The sequence below is a fragment of the Amblyomma mixtum genome, chromosome 3, assembly GCF_055824585.1.
Source record: "Amblyomma mixtum isolate Tamu chromosome 3, ASM5582458v1, whole genome shotgun sequence".
Taxonomy (NCBI): domain Eukaryota; kingdom Metazoa; phylum Arthropoda; class Arachnida; order Ixodida; family Ixodidae; genus Amblyomma; species Amblyomma mixtum.
Genome location: NC_143014.1, coordinates 47,469,353 through 47,491,168, shown reverse-complemented (window position 1 = coordinate 47,491,168; position 21,816 = coordinate 47,469,353). Strand labels below are relative to the sequence as shown.

The 21,816-nt window shown below is 48.5% G+C and overlaps 1 protein-coding gene and 1 non-coding gene across 2 annotated transcripts in view; both read left to right on the top strand.

Moving 5' to 3' along the window:
* The window catches only part of LOC149350055 (kelch-like protein 20), a 155,834-nt gene that overhangs the window by 49,747 nt on the left and 84,271 nt on the right, over positions 1-21,816 (top strand). The window lies entirely within an intron of this gene.
* On the top strand, positions 9,590-9,665 carry TRNAR-CCU (transfer RNA arginine (anticodon CCU)). Its single transcript has one exon. It is a non-coding gene; the product is annotated as a tRNA-Arg (tRNA).

Genomic DNA, 21,816 nt, shown 5'->3' with positions numbered 1-21,816 from the left:
GAGACACGATCTCGCCATTGCTATCCACCGCCTGTTTACAGGAGGTATTCCGGGGCCTGAAATGGGAACAGTTGGGGATAAAAGTTAATGGAGACTACCTAAGTAATTTGCGATTCGCTGATGACATTGCCTTGCTAAGTCACTCAGGACATGAACTGCAAAGCATGATCAATGAGTTATACAGGCAGAACAGAGTGGTGTGGTTAAAAATTGACATGCAGAAAACCAAAGTAATGTTCAACAGTCTAGCAAGGGAACAGCAGTTCGCAATTGGTAGCGAGGTGCTGAAAGTAATAAAAGAATATGTCTACTTAGTGCAGGTAGTGACCGCTGATCTGTTTCATGAGAGGCAAACAACTAGAAGAATAAGAATGGGGTGGTGCGCATATGGTAGGTTCTCTCAGATCATGAATGGCAGTTTGCCAATATCCCTCAAGAGAAAAGTCTACAACAGCTGTATCTTACCGGTACTCACCTATGGGGCAGAAACGTGGAGGCTGACAAAGAGGGTTCAGCTTAAGTTAAGGACAACGCAGCGACCTATGGAAATAAAAATGATAGGTGTACCGTTAAGAGATCGGAAGCGGGCGGAGTGGGTGAGAAAACAAGCGCGGATTAATTGCATCCTAGTCAAAATCAAGAGGAAGAAATTGGCTTGGGCAGGGCATATAATGGGAAGGCAAGATAACCGCTGGTGCTAAAGGGTAGCGGAGTGGATTCCAAGAGAAGGCAAGCGTAGCAGAGGGCGGCAGAAAATTAGGTGGGCGGATGAGATTAAGAAATTTGCGGTAATATGGTGGCTGCGGCTAGCGAAGGACAGGGTTAATTGCAGAGACATGGCAGAGGCCTTTGCCCTGCAATAGAAGTTGTCAGGCTGATGATGATGATGATTATGTTGTTAATGAGTTCAGGTTGAGGAAAGCCACGTGACGCGGTCAAACGCTTTTTAAAAGTCCAAGAATATGCACTTGATTTTGAAAGTTATTGTGCATGTTGTGAAGCAGTTCGTTAGTTAATTCCAGCAATTGAGTCCATGAGAACCTTCCCTGAACCCGTGCTGGTTAGTCAGAAACACATTATTAGAATCCAAGTGATGCGCTATACGCCCGATCAATTTTTTCTTTATTTTTGCGGAGCTTAGCCAGTTGTGCGCGTTAGTTTTATTACCGGGTTAAAAATTGGGGCTAATTTTAACGATTTTTTAATAACTTGAAATTTTGCGAGTTATTAGAGACTGACGAAGATTACAAGATAATTTTGCTTGACGGAACGACAGTACGTTTGAGAATTTTGGTATTAGTGCCATCAAAACCAGCGGCAGTTTATATTTTGAGATTGTTAATTAGTAACTCAATATCAGTGACACCTATTTCTATGGGGCTCATGTATCGGTTATCTACGTCCGCTAATGATGGGATATGGAATGGTCTTGCGTGAACGCTGAAGCGGAATAATTAATACTATCAGGCGAGCGTTCTACATGATTAATTGGAGCACCGGTGTCATTCTGCAGTGAAATAAGTAACGGAGTGTCAGTTGGCGATATGGATTTCCAGAATTTTGGGGGGTTATGCGTCATTAGGGATTGAAAGTTCGCGTGGGAATAATTCTTAAACTTGATTGTACGAATGACAGTGCAACATTATTTTTTGGTGGTTTTGTGTTTGTGCCGTGAACACAGTATGGTGTTTAATATAGTGCCGTTTTATGTCGAATTAATGCGCCAACTCGCCCAGAATAGTCATTTTGCGTAAATGCCACGTTTGCGACTGTGTTTCTCTAGCTCCATCAAGTCTTATGATTGTACTGCACGGACGTTTCAACTGTTGTGCGACCGAACGTCACTCGGTTCAGCTGCTGGTCCAAGGCTGCTACACTCGGTTTTTGTGAGGAGTTCGGTTTAAATGTCATTCGAGTCGACGGAGCACCGCGGAGACATTCGAAGCTTTCAGATGCTTTCGAAACGCGATCGCGTGTGACCTCGTGCGAACTCTTGCCGCCATCATTAGTGAAACGAAAATTTGCGAGGAAATATGTGGTTTAAGTGCGTGACGGCTGCTTACGGCCAGAACGACAGGTTTTGCGTTGCGCGCGGTGACTGAAGTCACCGACCTCTATGCAATTTCCCGAATTCATACCCCTTTCTCCCAAAAGCGGGGTGCAAGTAGGGTCGATGAACGATGCGCGGGAATGACGCTCCACGGCTACACCCGCGGGAGAGGGAGGGGGGGGGGGGGGGGCAGTCGGAGAACATGAAAAGGAGAAAGGACACGAGCTGACGAGGAATGTCGCGCATGGCCGGGGGAGCGGAGGAGCGAGACACGCGGCTAAAACAGGCTGGCCCAGCCTCGCCACCAGAGCAACGACTGTACGCCTAGCGAAGAACCGTCACGAGCCCGGCCCGCCGCCGAACAGAGCTCGTCTAGCCTTATCAAGCATCATCGTTTGCGCTGTCACAGCTATGGTCATCTCCAAGCGCCGGATGACCGCAGTGGCGTGCAGACCGCCGCCCTAAAGACCGCCGTGTGAGCGCGGGCATCCTGTTCCTGGTTATATCTGTTATTAACTTTAATTAGGGTGAGTTTCCTGATCTCCAACCCCAACTGAGCTCTACAGCGGGGGCATCACAAGTGAACAAATTTCCACGCACACTACATCCAAAAGTATTATAATGTGGTGAATGCAGGTGCACAACATTGGGGTTGTGGTGGATACCTTCGATGTCATCGGCTGCGACAGCGCTTCTTTCATCGTCATTTACAATCTCAAAACAGCGTAGATGTGACAAACACAGAAACGAGTGGAAGGATGTACATCGAGGCTTGCAAACACAATCGTGGAATGCCAGTGGTGTAAAAAAAAATGCTGAAAAAAAAAATACAGGGGTCTAGCGTGCAGCAAGGTTTTCAACTGTAATGTGTATGTGTTAAAAAAAAAATAAAGAAGATTAAGGAGGAATTCCAAAATATACTTTAGCAAACTTTTGTCGTCGTTATCAGTATTCCTAACGGAGTCCTGCTGTGCACGCTTCAAAGATTCAACTGAAGTTGTCAAGAAGAAACGTGACGGCACCGCCAATGCTGTATGACGAGTGAATGTGGGAGCTTTGGAGTCGGAAATGGTCGTGCAGCGGCACGGATCTGGAGCAGTGGTGTCCGAATGCTACTTGAAACCTCGAATGTCATTCGACTCAAGTGTAAAATGTCAAAAGAAGGGAAACGTCTGAAGTGCGACTAAAAGGTGTAGTGACATGACGCTAAACATCCCGCCTCTCCTTAGTATTCTCGCGCCTCCTTAATATTCGGACAAATTTAGCCATTGCCAAACTGTTAGATGATCTTTCGCCCCCCCCCCCCCCCCCCCCTCCCCTTTTTACTTTTGCTGCGCACGTACGAATCAGGTATTTATATAAACACGTCATAGATGTTTTAACGGTGCTGTACGCGGCACTTCTTTATTATTTTGCATTTTTTTTTCAATAAAAGTTAGGCAAGACCCACAGTATGTACTAAACCAAAAAGTGCGCATAACAACAGTCTTTTTGCTAAAGTGCACACTTCCTTCAGTTGAGTCGACTGTCATTTCTGGGTCCAGTGTGCTTTCTTTTTTCTTTCCCAACAAACGTGGATGATTCAGTGATAAGGAGGTCAGCGACATCGAAAGACGCCCCGAACACCGTTGTCTACTCTTTCACGTGCTTTTGTGGCGTCAGAATGCCGTTCGCACGAGCTAGTATGAAACTGAAACGCCACCATTGTCCGCTCGTTGTCTGAGAGAACAGAAAATCGCGTTCACTAACGCATACTCGGAAAAGGAAAAAGAAAGAAAAAAGAAAGAAAAGAAGAACTGACTCTTTCTTCGAGTGTCCCGAGGGCGTTTTAAATGCTTGCCGTTCTTAGGACCTCCCGCGGCGGCGACAGTGTGGGAAGCTGTTGGATAGTCATTAATGATTGCTTCTGCATATACGCATGTGTATATATCTTGCTTAGAGCGAAACAAACTGCGCGAAGACGACGGGACAAAAGAAAGGCACGAATACACACACACAAAGCGCTCTAACCATGAACCGACTAGCCCAACATCATGTCTTACTTCGGTATATATCTTATGGGCCTTCACTAGCTTCGGCTATCGGCTCAACAGTTGTTTGCTGATTTGTTTGTGCAGTTTCATGATGAACTAAAATGTCAGATGTCAGTGTGCGCAAGAGGAGTATTCCGAACATATGTAACGACATATATTTATTCCAATTCCGCACTGCCCGCGTCGTCATCTTCCTCTCTCGTAATGTTACTCCGGTACATGGAGCGATCGTACCGAGCGATTTGACTGCATCTTCCTCTTTTTTTTGCCATCCTTTTATCCTCCGTGAAAGCCCCCCCCCCCTCTCTCTTTTTTTTCCCCGAGACTAGCAGTGCACACCCAGCCACGGAGAGGCATTTCGTATTGCACGTTTATGGGGCATGAATAACGGCAATAATAGGATTTTTCATGGCAGGTGAGTCTAGCCATAGAGTTAATAGTCTAGCAGTTAGTATTGGGCCACTTTTTGCGTCTTCGTCTTCTGTACAGTTATATTGCTCTGAGGCACTGAATGATTGTCCCGATCGAATACGTCCCCAGGCTAAAGGTCATTCGATGCGTGTGTGTGTCTGCCGGCTGGGGGAAGTGTTTTCAAAGTGGAAGCAGAAGCATGGCAAGAGCGTGACAGGGGCGGCGTTGAAAGCGAAACTACACTGCACACGCCCGGTGATGACCAAGTGGCAGTCATATGAGAAGTTAGATTACCTGTCACGAGTTATGTCTGCTGGCTCATCCGGTCACGTGGTGTGCGTCGCCTGCCCAATCAGATCTCCGCCATACGAGCTGCTGCCGCGTGCAGGCAGCGCGCAAATGGCAGCCTGTCTGCGTTCCCCTTGTGTAGAGTGGTCGAGCAGTCCGCACCAATATATGAAACTCATATCAGACAGTACCCGATGGTTTTCGTAAAGGCCTGAGTTTGTAGGTCTATGAGGCTCTACCTTCGTGTAAAGGTTGCTTCGGAACCTATATAGTAACTGCGGGGAGGTGTCGCTTTATTTGGAGCCCAATGAGCTGCACGAGCGCTTTAACCAACGGTGGCGCGTACTGTACGAGCAAAGCACTGCGCTGCGCACCTGCGCTGCGACTGCTTCGTCGCTGCATCGTTACGACTTTGTCAGGGATGAAATCAAGGATGCCGACATATCGCCAGTTGCCGTGAACGTCTCAATCGCTATCGGTATTATCGCGTCACTCGTCCGCATCAAGGGTCTCGGCCAGGAGCACATGACCGTACTGGAAAGCCTAGCAAGCGGCTTGATAGGGCCTGCTTTGAAGGAAGATACTTGCACAACAGACTTTTAAAAGAAATAAACACCCCTCTTGTCTGACTGTATGTTTTGGCAGCAATAGCGCAAGTCCACCTACTGCGGCTGTATACTGACCGTGTTGCGGCCCTCTAGTGGAGATCAGTGTTGGGTCTCTGAATACCTATAGCTGCAACTCCATAATTTATAGCGCCGTATTGCAGCGCCGCCGCTAGCGCATCGCTGTTTCTCATGGTTGCTCATTTTGTAAGAATATTCGCCAAAGTAATCAACATTCCTAAAAATATTTTATTCGTATTCGATTCTGTTCTGTCACTATTTGATCTGTATTCGTTAAGGTTGCTACACTATGCGCATTAGATTCGGTTTGAAAAAGGTATTATTCGCGCATCCCTGCTAAAAATTCTTCCAGTTTGATAAATGCTTGTGTGTAGAGTTCACTATACTCGTGTGGCATTATGACGTGCGACTTGCTGAGCGTCAGAAGCTCTGTACGTGCAACGGGGGCAAAGCCCTAGAGAGTAAAAACAATTAACCAATTAATGAAAAAGTAAAGAAAGGCAGAAAGATGGCGGACGATATAGCGTGGCTAGGCAAAATGCGAATCAGCCTTCGGTGCTCTAGCGCTTCGGTTTTCACTTCGGTTTGGGTGCTTCGGTTTCACTGGCGGGGACACTTGAGCTCCGCCTTGATGGTATGACGCGATTGCGATAATGGTTTAATGCCCATATATGCGGAACTGGTCACCCTCTACTTTACATTCATAGGTCGCTGGGAGTCCCCGTACCCCTCCTGGCGCAGTGGTGCAGAGGTTGAGCGATGCACCGCTGCCCTGCCCTGCTATGGCAGGTGCTGCCACCGGTGGGGCTTGTGCGACCCAGGTTAGGTATCTTTCCGACCAACCTCTCGCGACCTAGTCATTAATTGAACTGCCACCTGCCACGCTGGACAGTTCGCTCACAGTCCGGTGGGTAGGTTGTGATGGCACCGCACGGTGACGTGATCTGGGTGGACCACCTGCCGCCTAGGACCTATATGTGGCAGGTGGGCCACCTAGGGCAGGTTGCCCTGAACTCGGGACCGTACAGACAACGGCTAAGCGGCTGAGTGCGAGCTCTATTGCCAACACACTAAAAAGAAAGAAAGAAAGAAAGAAGGGAAGAAGGAAAGAAGGAAAGAAAGAAGTAAAAGAAAGAAAGAAAGAAAGAAAGAAAGAAAGAAAGAAAGAAAGAAAGAAAGAAAGAAAGAAAGAAAGAAAGAAAGGAAGAAAGAAAGAAAGACAAAGAGAGCTCGGCTTAGAGGTTTTTAGAGATCGATAGACTTGACGTCAGGTTACTTAACTTGGTTGACTGACTAGGCTGGGCACAAAGAGCTTTTTTGTTCTCACCTGGAAAGTTGGTGCGCTGAATGACCTCCCGGGGAGGATGAATCAGGTATAAAGTTCTGAACCTTCACTATATTACTGTCCATCATTGGAGCGAGTGCAACAGTCATTTGAGTGAGCGCAACCCTACAAGTAGGGTAAAGTGAGCGGAACCCTACAAGTAGGGTAAACTGAGCATTTGCGGCCATGAGCCTGCAGAGCTTTATCCGTGACCTTCTTTTCCTGAGTATAGCTAACGCCCTTGTGAACTCGCCATCCTCTGTCTGCTATTCAGTTTTGTGCTCTGTACTCTTCTAATTGAGAGTCGCATTTCTGTGGCCACCGTAACAGGATGCTTCTCCAGGCTTTGTACCCTCGAGCGTTGTCGCGCATCCAGGGGGCTTCGAAAGGTGACACTGCCGGGTTTGAGAGGCCGTGCGCTTCCCGTGTCCCCCTTGGCCTGCACGATCATTCGAGACGCTGTTGCGCGGCTTGGCGTTTTAATTTGCGTGGGCGCATCGCGGAAGGGGCAGCGTCGTCCCGTTTAATTGCCAACATTCGTCTCCATTATGCCGGCGCTTCATTACGCGGCCTCATCAGCGATGCCGGAGCGCCGCGGCCGCCGGTAAACACGCGCCGCGCAGCCTCCTTCCACCTTCGGGGCGCGCGGGAGCCGCCGCAGCTGCGGGACAGCGAGTCGAGCCGGGCGCGCTTTTTCTTCGTTATTGGGACCCCACTCCTCCTGGGGCGACTTTCTTTAGCTTTGCCATTTTTACTAACGCGGGCATTCCCTTTCCCGGGGCTCAGTCGCGTGCCCAACGAGAAAATGCCAGTGATAGAGCGAAGGAAGCCGGAGGCATGGAGAAAATAAACAAGGCGCTCAGGTAGGGAGACGTATATGCGGTTGTTCCAGGAGAGCGCCCGAGAAAAGCTCGCCTCGTCTCGAGCGTCGTCGGGGGCTGGGCGAGATGTATGGTCGCGTGCGGTTCGCAGCCGTGTACACGACGGCGTCCTCGCGGCCATCGAACGGGCCTCGCCAGCCGAGCGCGGAAGCGGAAGGGTGGCGCGAGGAAACAAAGAGGGCGCGGCTGCTGCCCGTTATAGAAATGCGCGCAACGCGAAGGGCGCGCGGCCGGTGACCATTACTGCGGCGGCCCGGCTAAGTGCTTGTTTATGACGTTTCCTACGGGCCCGGTTTACGAGCGATAAACTGCTTTTTTATGATTAGCCCCCGCCGATTCCGTGCGGGAAGACGATGGGGCGAGAGGCGCACGTGAAGTGACCTTCCGGCGGCGGCTGGCGACGGCGCGCCTGACGGGGCTGCGATCCCTGCGCCTTGGGGGCCCTCGGCTCCTGTTCGTGCTGGAGACCACGGGTTGAGTTGAGTGAGTTGCTTTGGGGTTGTGTAAGCTGCTAGTGGGGTTAGGCTTGCAATTATTTGGCCGCTAATTACGCCACCATAGCGACACTTAAACATTAATTAAATTGAAGAGTTCGGGTGTCTGTATGCACGACGGCGTAGGTACCCGCAACGTTACTAGACTAGTCTAGTAACGTTGGGTACCCGCGCGTTCTTTTCGGGCTACCCGATCGAGTAGTTCTTCGGCTCCCCTGCCCGCAGCCTGACGGGCGGTGATACGCGCGCGTCTTTGGTTTCAGACAGTTGTGTATAGGTGAGAAAGCTCGATGATTGCTGTCTTTCTTTCTCTTATGGTTTTCTTTCTTTCCTTTTAGCTTTTTTTCTTTTAAAGTGTTGAGTATATGCACTGTGGTTGGTGATTCAGTAGTTATGAGCGGACATTATATATATATATATATATATATATATATATATGTATGTATATATATAATATGAGAGAAGCCAAGAGCCACAGAAACAAGGAACACAGATGATTTTATTTGCATTTATTTATTTTGTTGTGTTGATCAATGGAGAATATTACTGAATACGTTACTCCTTAAAGATAATTGATTAGAAAAGCAGAAGAAAAACAACCACATGCCGCCGGTGGGAGCCGTCTGACAGCCGTCGCCGTAGCTCAGTTGGTAGAACAGCGGAAGCGTTAAATATTAAAAAATAAAAACCGAGGAGGAAATTGGTCGAGTTCGAGAATCGAAACAGGGCCTCCGGAGTGCGAGAAGAGGACGCTAACCACTCCGCCACGCCAGCTCGATGGTTCGGAATGTACAAAGGCGCGTCTAGTGAATACGGTGTCTTCGTTCACTCCCATCTTCCTCCCTTTCCTTACAGCGTTCATATGTCCACCGAGATATGCGAGACAGATACATTTCCTTTCCTCAAAAACCAATTTACCGACGAGCAAGGCGTGGAGCCGAACGAGCGATGGCGTTCTGTGACTCCCTGGCAGCGTTGCAAGACGCTGTCGCGTTCCACTCTCTCCAAATTTTTTCTTCTGCTTTTCTAATCAATTTTCTTTAGGCGATAACATATATTCAGTAATATTCTTCCTTGATGACACCACAAAATAAATCAATATAAAAAAATCCCCCGTGTTCCTTGGCATTAGTGAAAACAGCGCGAAAGAAGAAGCCCGAAGGCGAAACGAGGAAGTGACAGGAAAGAGCGCTGTTCCTTGGTTTCTGTGGCTGTTGGCTTCTCTCTTATGTATGATGAGACTTCCCTTGCCTGCTTAAGTGCTTAACGAGAGCCTCGGTTCTGGCAGTCTTGATGCCATAGGAAGCATAAGGGGTTCTCAGACAGCTTCCACCCTCGCCGTTCGATGACGTTCCACGTCACACTATGCGGTAACTCAGGAAGTACTACGGCCACCGCTTATATGAACGTGGGTGGCGCTGATGAACACTCTCAAGGTTAGGTAACTTGTAAACATCAATACCCCCGAAAGCAGATCTGACAGCTGTGTCCGTAGCTCAGTTGGTAGAGCACCGGACGCCTAATTCGGAGGTCGTGGGTTCGGTTCCCACCGGTGGCACGTGGTTGTTTTTTCTTCTGCTTTTCTAATCAGTTATCTTGAGCGATACTTATTCTGTATAATTGTCCGTTGATCAACACCAGAAAAAAAATAAATGTATTAAAACATCCCCTGTGTTCGTTGGTTTCTGTGGCTGTTGGCTTCTCTGATATATATATATATATATATATTGTAGCGTGCAACGCGAAATAGAACACCGGAGCTGAGACGACAAAACTGCGGCGGTCCCTCAGTGGCCAAGCGCGCGAGCGAGAGCCAACTAACTTCTTCCTCTTCTCGTGCATTCACTACTTCTGTCTCTTCGAATGCATGTATCAATATATATATATATATATATATATATATATATATATATATATATATATATATATAGTAGTTGCAGCAGGTCTTGTCGTTCAATGGGCCAGGAAGACTTGTAGAAGAAGGGGTCACAACTTTGGAATTATCTTCATTTAATACCGACAGTTTCGAACGGAGGACCGCCCTTCCTCAGGGTATCCTGAGGAAGGGCGGTCCTCCGTTCGAAACTGTCGGTATTAAATGAAGATAATTCCAAAGTTGTGACCCCTTCATCTATATATATATATATATATATATATATATATATATATATATATATATATATATATATATATATATATATATATATATATATATATATATATATATATAATGTCTTTCCTTCAGTGATACACAGCAAGCATTTATCAGATCAAGAAACCGTGTTGTGACCAAGGCACCACGTGCTACGGACAATGAATTTATTGCAAACTCCACTCGAATGAAATGTGTGTGTGCGTTTTGTGCTGTGCGTGTGTGTGCTCTAACTGCGGTCACTGGTCACCCTTCTGGACTATTATTCATCAGGCGCCAAGGGTGTAGGCGCGATTTTATAAAGCTTTTTTTTTTTTTTAGGGGGAGGGCGGGGGGTTATCTCGTGTGCATTGTAGCAGCCTTTTTCTAACCCCTATAATTTCTCGTCTGGAACAATTATGCAGCTCTCTGAAGAAGACTGGTCCCCAGTCGAAACGTCAGTAAACCCTTGTTACGTTTTTAAGCGTGTGTCAATCTATTTTGTAAGTATATGGCAAATTAACGCTCAAGATAAGAGGATACCAGCGTTTCGAAGTAGGCTAGCTGGCATGCTAAGTTGCATAACGTGCGCCTTGCTCTCATGGTTGCTCGCATCTTGTGTCAAGCGTAGTTTTTTTCTCAACAACTAACTTTCTAAGCCGTCGGTGTTTTATTTCCTGCGAGGATGTTGCTTTAAATTTTGAGGAGGCGCCATGAAACCGCAGTCTGATGTTTTATGCATGGCGTTCGTCTAATACTGTCGTTAGTGAGAATGTTTTGCCTCATCAGTTTGGTGAAAGTTATTCCTGTTTTTTTTTTCCTTGCCATTGCATGTGCCCAACTTCTGTCTGCAACACTGGGTGTACCTTCTTGCGAGCTGCAGGTGCCAGCTGGAGTGAAGCAATCAAAAAACAAGAAAATGACTTAAGCATTCTTCTGGTAGCGCATATTTTTTGACATTTGAACTCATTTACAAGTATAGCTTCTGTGCGCAGTAATAATAATTTTGTTATTTTTCTAATCATTGCTATTGTTTTCGCTATTCTGGAGGACATCCCAACAGCCTGCTCATCCCGTAGAAAGAGCCTTCGCCATTAGTTTTGGCCGCTACAAAAGCAAGTGGAGAACGTATGATGTTTTCAGAAAGGAGGCCGCAAAGCTCGCCTAAATTGCAGTGCGCCAAGTTTAGTGCACTTTAATAACGCTTTAGCTTCGCATCCGGCGCCTAACGAAGTATCCTTCGCTACCTCAGCAGAAACATTAAAACTATTTCCAGTAGAACAGCAAGATATATCGAAGCCCCTTTTGGGGATCAGTGCGTAATCAGTGGAAGTAACGTTTTCTGACTGCATGAAAGATCGAGGCTTTGTTAATCTTCATTGCTGTAGGGCAACTTTACTCGCAAGTTGCATCCAGCGGCAAGTTCGCCTGAACCATTCAGCGCACCTTGCAGTCCCGGGGCACATTTGACAAACTTGGCTGGTTCAAGGCGATGTGGTGTGATATTACGTCATGCAGTGCAGCAGCTGTTAAGGTGAGGCCTGAAAATGCGGGTATTCGCAAAAGTTTTTGGAACATGGGAGCTGCGTGAAAGGTGTGTTTTTGGTGCCAAAGCGCTACTCCAGACGTACCAACCCCGAGCAAGAATATTGCCATCTCTTCTTGTGCTCCGAACTAACCCGAGCTTACCCGAGCTTTCTCGACTAAGTTCGGAGGAGCGTCGCGCCAGCTGCTTCGCTGATTTTAGGCATGACGTCATGTTGTAGGAGACACTGCGTAGAACGCGCAGAGAAGTGTAGTGCAGAGCAAACCGTACGGTTCATGGCTGCATGCGTAGACCGCCAAGTAATCGGATTATCGTATGGTTTACGTGTTTCGAGACCTTTTGCGGGCACTTGTGTGTATAGGTTCTACATTTCAAAAGTTGTTACCGCTGCGCATATACGACCGGAACATGCGTAGAGCCATGCCGTGTGGCATCGGTTACGTTTCTCTGCTGGCAACCTTAACGCACCGAGCAGTGCAGAAATCTGCCTTTCTCATTCTGTAAACGTTTGCATCGCTGCGAGCACGAAAGTAAATCGATAGTGGAGCTTTGTTAGATTAGATAGACTTTATAGATTGTTATAGTATTCTTGGCATTTTTTTTTTGTTTCTCATTTAAGATCTCGGACTTGATCTGCGCGTCGAGTCCTCAATCGCAGTTTAGTGCTCAATGGCGAAATAAGCAATGCAAAGCACCCTACCCAGGGGGTGTGTGAGGCACACTCCAAATAGGCACCTAATAGCGCGGTGTAGGGCACCTTACAAAGCGGCTGCGCCTTCGGATGTAGCATTTTCTGAGCTTATCAAGCTGCCTTAAAGTGGTTAGTCTGTCATGGGGACATGCTGGCTCACGCGCTATGTACTGTGCGCGTTACTGTCGGCGCTATCCTTGGTGACCTCTCGTGTCCTTTTGAAGAAGCTGACGAGCGTGCAGAAGCTGTTATAGTTTCCAGCCCCAATTGAATTGTCTGCGGAGTACACTGGCCGGCGAAGATATGACCGTGTGGGCCTCGAAACAAAATCGAAGATGGCGTAGGCGATATACTTTCTCAGCGCACTGCCGTTGGTCGTAACGGCGAAGCCGCGGCTGCGCAGTGCTGCTTTGCATTTAGAAAGCCTGTAGCGCCGATGCCGAAGCGGGACGCGCACCTTATTTGCGTGTGCGGGGGCGTCCGCGATGCAAATGCCCCCCGCGCACTGGGCAGCAAGGGTGACGTCGATAGATGGCCGCCGGCAGCGGCCAGAAAACAGAGAATTTACCGGACTCGAGGGGAAGAAAAACGCGCGTCGGCCCTGGGGCCGATTGCCGCCGGCGATGGATGGCCGAGATGCACGGACGGTGGCTGCCTCTGGTCGTCGCCCCTAATCCCCGCATGGCGCCGGCGGCGCGACAGACGCGTCGCTCTGTCTTCGTTGCTGCAGCGGACGGGATTAGACGAGGCGCGCGACCAGGTGCGCCCCCGCCTCCAGCGGCGGAAGGCGGGAGCCGCCTTCTGTGCGCGAAGCGTTCGGGGCCGGAGTGAGTTTGGGCAAAACGCTCGTGGCATTCGGGCTCCGTTGACTCGATCAGCGCTCTAGGGAGGGAAGGCTCCTTGCGCGCGCAGAAAAGTTTGTCTCCGCTGCCCTTCGCCCTGTCTCGGCGCGCTGAGAGCTTCGATTGGGATTTACGTGTCTCGCTGCATTATGCGCCAGTCTAGGGGATTCTCGACCGACTGTATATGTCGCCTTGTGACTTGTCTAGTGATAATTTGATGTTTAGGCTTGCTGGCAGGTACAGTCCTTGCCAAAAGTAACCGTGCAATGCTGGTTCCTTTCTTAGCCACGCAGGGAAGCACTTAAAGGAGCCCCTAAGCTCTGAATTGGTGTAAAGTAAGGTGTACCCTTGTCCTGAGGTTTTGACACCTTTATGTCTTTAAGGGCGCCGTAAACGCTCTATTATACGGTTGAGAAGCAGAAACTTGCTGCTCGGTTACTTTTGGCAAAGGGGGCATACATCTGTGCGAAACGTAGTAAAAGTAGTCGTAACACGTTTGTAGCGACGAATGACGTGCCAGTTGTTTGTCGCAATCAGTGCAAACTGATTCAATTAGTGCAATCAGTCGCAAACTGTGCAACTTCTAGGTATCGTGGCGTCACCTGAAATGGTGTTTTAAGCACATGCAGGGCGCAAAAAAAGAAACCAGCGAACAGGGAGCACGCACGTTATCGTTGCCGTCGTCGTCATCACCCGAGTTGAGTCCGCCGCGGGACAAAGGCCTCTTCTAATTACATCCAGTCATTTCCACCTTGCGCCAGCAGTGGCCGTTGTTGTCCCACTGAGTTGCCCAAGCTTCGCACTTCGTCTTGCTTGGTATCCCCGCAGTGCGTTTTCCTTTCCTTGGTGTCCGCTCTGTAACTGTCATCGGTTTTCAGGTTCTCGCATTGCGCGCCCTGCCGGCGTCCATTTCTTTCTTTTATTTTCAGCTAATACTGCGTCTTAACGAACACTGAGGAGAAACAGAATTTGGCCTGTACCGATAGGGCGTACCGTGTTTTAATCACAATTGGACCACTCTCACCCAGAAGGGAGCTTTTAATGTTAGAAATAACAAAAAAAAAAAAAACGAACTACAGGGGTGTCGCCATCACCGGTCGATTTCGCAAGTAAATTGCATGCGTCGACGCTTAATTTTTACCCGGATCCCGGAGGCTGGGCTACAGAGCATTCACTTCAAAATGGTGGCAGCCAATCCTTTTCGGTAAGGATGCCACGAGTTGTAATCGACTGGTGGAAAGATTTTAAATCCAATTTTTATCGGTGGTAAATGCGTGTTTTGCTGCCGCACAAACGTCATCATAGCCAAGTAAAAGCTAGAGAATCAATTTTTTGCTGAGAACAATACATGGGTGGAATCGTCCTCAGTGGCCGTTCAAAGGGGACTGAGGACAAATTGAAGTTGGCCTGTGTCGATCGATTACCGCGTTATAAATGAAGGGAGGGTACCTTAACTGAAAACGGAGGTTTTTCGCGCTAGATAAGGTGAGAAAATGAAATACAAGGGTCACCGCCGGAGTGCGCTTTCACAAGCAAACTGCGGTGACGTCAACTACTTTTTGTCTCCTTAATCGCTGAGGATAAATCACACCTCTGTCAAATTTCCAGAAAGCGAATCTTCACTTTGTCCCCTGTGCTCTTGGCCTTGTCATCAACGTGGCGAGTTTGTATCGAGCTGTGGGGGAAAAAAAAATCCATTTTCAACTTGAAATTTCTAAGACGTGAGCAGAGCCGCAAGAAGCCGAACAGTGGAATTTTACAGAAAATAAAATTAGACGGAGTGGTCCTCGGTGTCTCATGAGTGCAACACTTATCATTTCGTTTTCTGCCTCTATAGCTGAACGTTTTGGTTCGCCGTTCAAATTTCAGCCCCGTATGTCGGTGGGCTGGCAAGATTAATCGGTCACACATGTTTCCCTTTTCAAGGGTATGTGGGTACAAGCTGCTGTTCATAATTTTGGAGTTACTGGCAAACGTACTTCACCTCATTCTTATTCTCTTGTGCGTCCTCTGGTTTTGTTATGATATGGCAGCAGTACCTGTGGACTACACGATTTAGCTTAATGATGATGATGTCGTCAGGCTTAATGGCGATCTAGCTTGATGTGGCTGATCCAGATTTCCGGTGTCGTCGTCGTCGGCACTGTTGGCCATGAGCGAAAAAATCCCAATGGAAGCAAATAATTAATAAAATTGGGCTGAAAAGAGTGTTTGGTTAATTGGGGTTTGGGTTGGAATTGAACCTGTGTCTCTCTAATTGCGAGGTGAGTGCACGCTACGCATTTATGTGTTCATTTATTCATAATACCTTTCAGGGCCCGTAAAGGGCATTGAGTAAGGAGGACAAAGAACGCTATATGCATAAGAGAAATTAATCGGATTCGCAAGGCTCTTACATTTTTTCGTTATTGCATGGAAGTACACTCACTCAAGCCTGACTTAACCAGGTCGCATGCCGCAACCCGTCATACACAATCACACCAGCATCCTGCTCGCAGTTTGCCCGCTCACCAAAATTCCTGGAGACACACACATGCATCGAGTTAAAGCAGCCAGGTAGGAGGACGAAGGCTGGTTAGTTAAAGTTGGATAAAGGGACCTAGTGACTGCGTCGTGGTCTTTGACTTCGTGAAGCGCCTCAGTGGCATATGCTGATGCGTACATGAGTAATTAGGAGCATGCTAATTAGGAATTAGTTAACCGAGTAGGGGTTGCGAACGGGGCCCAACAATGCTATCGCGTTCCACTCTTAAAGGGGAAACTTAAGCGTCCCACGATTCTTTTACTGTAGCTTTATGCGCGCACCCAACAATGGCATCGTACCATTCGAACACCTGAGCAACGTACAAGTCGAGTTTTTTTTTTATTTCTTCACTAGTTGTCGTTTTTCAAGCTTGCGACAGTGGTTGCGAGAAAAAGGAAGGAGATACTTTGGCCCTGTCTGCAGTGTCTGTTAAACTGAACTGTCTTGGTTTCATGGAGTTTAACGTCACAAAGCGATCCTGGCTATGAGGGACGCCGTTATGAAAGGCTCCGGAAATTTCGACCACCTGGGATTGTTTAACGTGCACTGACATCGCACAGCACACGGGCCTCTAGAATTTCGCCTCCATCGAAATTCGACCGCCGCGGCCGGGATCGACCCCGCGTCTTTCGGGTCAGCAGCCGAGCGGCATAACCACTGAGCCACCGCGGTGGCTGTTAAACTGAACTACTAAGCGAACAAGTAGTCACATCTTAGGCTAAGAATGTGCAATCCCTTCACCGCGCTGTCACCACCTGCCACTCTGTAACTCACCTCCTGCGGCGCGTGGTCACTCGACGCTCAGGTCTCCACGAGGCTCACGCGTGCCGAGTTGCCCACGCGCTGGCCCTCAACAAGGTCTTGTACTTTGCACCCTACGCTTCCTTCACTCAGACTCAACTTAACGCTCTCGAGACTGCTCTTGTGGGCCTCTACAAGGCAGCTCTCAACCTTCCTATCACTACCTCTACCACTAAGCTCTTTGCCACAGGCCTCTTCCATCCTCTTCGTTCTCTTCTCAGTCTCCATCGTGACTCGCAGCTTGCCCGGCTTTCCCTTACCCGTCAGGGTCAGTGGTTATTGACTCAAGCGGGTATCTCGCCCATTCCAATCTCCCCGTTTACCTCTCCTATTCCCACCCCCGCCCCCAATCTTCGTATCCTTCCCCTCCCGACCAACATGTCCCCCGTCCTGCACGCCGGACGTCGTCATGCGGCCGCACAGCACCATTCCCCTCTCTTTGATACCCAGGGTGTAGCTTACACGGATGCCTCCTTCGTGGCTCCTCGAGGTTCCTGCGGCTACGCCCTGTACCATCCACACCTCCCTGCTCCTGAAACCCACACCAGCGGGCCGTATCTACACCCTCCAGACGCATTGTCCCTCGAGGTCCTCGCCATTGCGCATGCCCTCCAGTCATTTTCCCTCCTTCCCTCTCTCCAAGAGTACACAGTCTATTCGGACTCACAAGCCGCTATACACCACATACAGAAACGCACCCTGACCCCTTCTCTCCAACAGGAGGTCGAACGAGCGGTCTCCGCACTGCAGCCTTCCATCGTTTTCCTCCGCTGGGTCCCTGGGCATTCAGGGATTGACGGCAATGAGCTGGCCCATCAGCTCGCCCGCGACACACTTTTCCGGGCACCGTTGATCCCCTGGCCCAAGCCCTCGGAGGACGGTGGGAGACTCACCCTTCGCCGCACCATAAAAGAGGTCTACCTTGAGCTCCGCCTCGACAAACGCCTTTACCCTCCCCCTCATCCATCACTCACGGTGCCGGAGTCTCGCCTTCTTCGGCACATTCAGATGAATGCAGTTATCACCCCGTCCCGCCTCTTCCTCTATCGCTATCGATCGGACCCTTCCTGTCCCAACTGCCCCTGTATCTATGCGGACCTGGCCCATTGCCTATTCTATTGCCCGGCTGCTCAGCAGTCGGGTTCCTTCCCCCCACCCTCTCTATCCATCACCACCTGGCTCGACTGGCTTGGCGCTGAAGGGGAAGAAGAACAGCGGCTTCTGGTCGCCCAGGCGGTCGAAATGCTCGGCCTGTAAATTATGGTTGATTAAAAGTCTTTTACTACTACTACTACATCTTGCCGGTGTTTCTTGGCTTATTTTTTCTTACTGTGGACTAAGCCGCAGTCCAGACTCGAAAATGGAGCTGACGATGATAACGACGAGGATGATTGTGATGATTTAGTTTTAATGGCGCTAGTGCAGCTTTGCCTAAGAGCGCCATGGCACAAAGTGTTTGTGTCTGCACAAGGCGGGGTCAGAGACTCATTTTCCCACCATTTCACCCTGTAGATAAACTGAGCACCAGGCCAGGAGAAAGCTTGTACCATAGTCCTTCAATGTTTCCATTGGGAACCAGTGGGTGCCCGGCCGTCGGCACTTGACATGGTACGCCGCGCCTCCCGCTTATTGGCGGATGTCCAAATCATCGTCAAAGAGCTCTTCCTCTGTCAGCTGCCTGTGTATGAACATGGGCTTGTGAATAGGTGAAGGTTCTGCATGTAAAAAACCATTGCGAAACCTGTGCAAAGCACGGCAAGGGTATATCCGAAAACGGTTCGTTTGCCGATGCGGGTGGGGTGAAAACGGTGTGTAAAGCTTTTGTCGACAAAACTGTAGCTGACACGACGGCTCCTATAAACCTGAAAAATTGTACAGTTCCGCCCGAAGCCTGACAGACGCCTGGTCAGCCAACGCGCTGCGAGAAACCAGAAAACGTTGATATATGTTTGTTGACAACCGAAAGTAATACGCCAGATTGCCTCAACTTTGGCGTTTCCTTCTGATCGCTTTGCTCCTCCATTGTTGCACTGCGCGAGGACGACAGGTATCCCTTACAAAAATGGGCGTTGAGTTTCTGGTGTCATGTTCATGCATTCCTTGTGACACATTAGAAAGTCACCACGAAGTCAGGTATTCATGTCTTTCGACAATAAAAACTCAGCAGAGACTCTTTTTCGTTAACACAGAAGATTTCCTTATGTCATCGGCCATCAGACACTCAAGTGACTTTTCTCGCCGTTAACCCCCAAGCAGAAATATACCACAACAGATCCAGATGTTGTTTCACACGAATTTCTCTTATGCCATTGCCTTTGTGGTACGCACAAAGGCATGCATGAAATAAATGCAGCAAGCGCCGGAGGCACTAAGAGGGAAGGGGGTGCATGGGGGGGGGGGGCGCTATAATTTACGCTTTTATGACTGTGTCGGCACTCTAGAAAGAGAGAGGTTGTTTACTGGTCAGTGAAATTAAAAAAAAAAATAAGCTTGTCGACAGCTATTGAAACATTACACGGAAAATTCGATTTTTTTTTTTTGCTCTTTAATGTCCAGATTAGTGGTCGTTACCTGTGATCATTATTCAATGCGATGAACGTACCGCGCGGTGGCGTTAATACGAGTGACCAAAAAACGTGCTACCAGCAAGGGTGAAAGGAAGAACTTTTCTTTTTGTCTGCAAAGTGCAAAATATAGGCTTGAAGACACTGATACGGCAACGAACAACTTAATATCAAAGGCTGGCTCAGTCGCAGGCTCCATATAGTGCGTCACGTCGAAAGCGTAAGCGCGCGCTGTTTTCAATATAACTCCGAACAGTGCAGAAAGGAACGCAACAAGAAATAACAAAACAAGTGACAAGCATGCGATGTACCAGTGCACAAGATAAAAAAAAGACAGCGCAGTCTCGATCTTCAGTCACCTCCTCATGTGTGTTTAGAACATTCAAACGTTTAGCTGGATTAGAAAGGTTTGGTTTGGTTTATGGGGTTTAACGTCCCAAAGCGACTAAGGCTATGAGAGACGCCGTAGTGGAGGGCTCCGGAAATTTCGACCACCTGGGGTTCTTTAACGTGCACTGACATCGCACAGTACACGGGCCTCTAGAATTTCTCCTCCAAAGAAATTCTAGCCGCCGCGGCAGGGATCGAACCCGCGTCTTTCGGGTCAGCAGCCGAGCACCATAACCGCTTAGCCACCGCGGCGGCTAAAAGGATTAGAAAGATGTGAGTCGCTAACATGCTCGCAGGTTTTGAAGCTACCTAGCACATTATTCGAGTAATTTGTGCCCCGGAGTGCAGTTTTGCACAACGCTGTGGTCTGTACCAAGGATTAGGAGCGCTAAGACAGTAAAACGGACAGCTGTCGCTCTGAGACTTGTAGTTTCCCAAGCGGTTTGTTACGGCCAATGCGCTGTATGTCAAGGCTCAGAATACGTTGGCACTTCCAACAGGCCTGAAAGGTCCTTCTGAACAACGTTGTTGTCCCGTGCGAGCATGTAAATGCTCGCAATGGAAAGAACAAGAAACAACTGTGGCTGCGCATATCACGCCGCATAAGCTGACTAGATAACGTCTGGTCTTTTTATTGCTAGTATTTCTGTCCAGACGTTATCTAGTCTAGACGAAAATAAGTATAGAGGAGCAATTATACGTGCACGGGGAGAAAAGCTACTGGCGGGTGAGGCTCCAACTAAGCGTGCCTTATCAGACGAAAAAGCATATGCTAGAGCTAAAGAGATATTAGAGATAGATTACAAGGGGAAAACAACGTACGACCAAGCTGGTATTAAGAACGCCTTTGAGGATTACTACACGGAACTGTTCGGCCACAGATTACCCGATAAACCGGGGATTGAAGAAGGTTTTTTCACAGTAATGCCTAGGCTGGACCTTGATACTACAACGGCACTCGAAAGAGATATCACCGTTGGTGAAGTCGAAAGAGCCATCGACGAACTAAACCTTGGAAAATCGCCAGGTCCAGATGGACTGAGTGCCGCTTTTTACAAAGAGTTTAAACCTGGTGTCGCTGTGGCCTTGCATGGGGTATTCGTGGAGTCATTCGAGTGTGGATTATTGCCGCCCTCTTTTACGCGCGCTCACACAGTTTTGATTCCGAAAAGCAAAGAGGAAGTCAAACTTCGCACGGTCACTGGATACAGACCAATCACACTAACAAACGTAGACTACAAGGTGCTGATGAAGGTGTTGGCGAGACGACTCCAGGCTGTAATCCAGGATTTAATCGGCCCCCATCAAACATTTGGTATTAAAAACAGGACGATACACACGAACATCCATGTGGCCAGGAGTGTTTTAGAACTTTGTGATAGCGAATCCCTGCAGGTAGCCATGCTGCAGATCGATCTCGCTAAGGCATTTGACAGGGTGCCACATGACATCCTCTTTGATTTGTTGGACTATGTTGGTGTTGGTAAAGTTATACGCGATGGTGTAAAAATGGCTTACAGAAACTGCACCACAAATCTTGTCATAAATGGTGAACTGTCGCGCCGTATTGATGTACGCTCATCTGTACGCCAAGGTTGTCCATTGTCGCCGCTGTTGTTCTCACTGTTCCTTGAACCACTCTGCCAGAAAATTTTGCAGAATGAAGAAATACGCGGTTTTGGCTTCCACTCTTGTGAAGTTCGTGTGCTTGCTTACGCGGATGACGTTGCCTTTTTTGCATCGGACAGGGAAAGCATTACGGCTGTACTGAAAGCAACACAAGAATTTTGTGCCCAGAGTGGGAGCATGTTAAACATAGATAAGTGCATTGGTTTGTGGCATGGCGCATGGGACATGACTCCAGATGTATTTGAAAATGTTCACTGGTCCACTACACCGAGCACATATCTTGGGGTGCCTCTTGATTGCTATCGTGAAAGCGATTCGGTCTGGAGCAAGAAGGCCGGTGAAATGAGAGAGATGACATCTAAATGGCGTGGGCGCGACCTTTCAGTGTTCGCGCGTGATGTTTTTCTAGCAGCAAAGGTAATGTACATCTTGCAGGTGTTGTACTGTACACGGGTGAATATACAGAAGTTCCATCGCATCTTTGCGACATTTATATGGCAGTCCAGTTGGGAGAGAATCTCCCGAACGAATCTTTTTCGGCGAGTCGCCGAGGGGGGTCTCTCCCTCTATCACTTGTTTTTAAGCCAATTG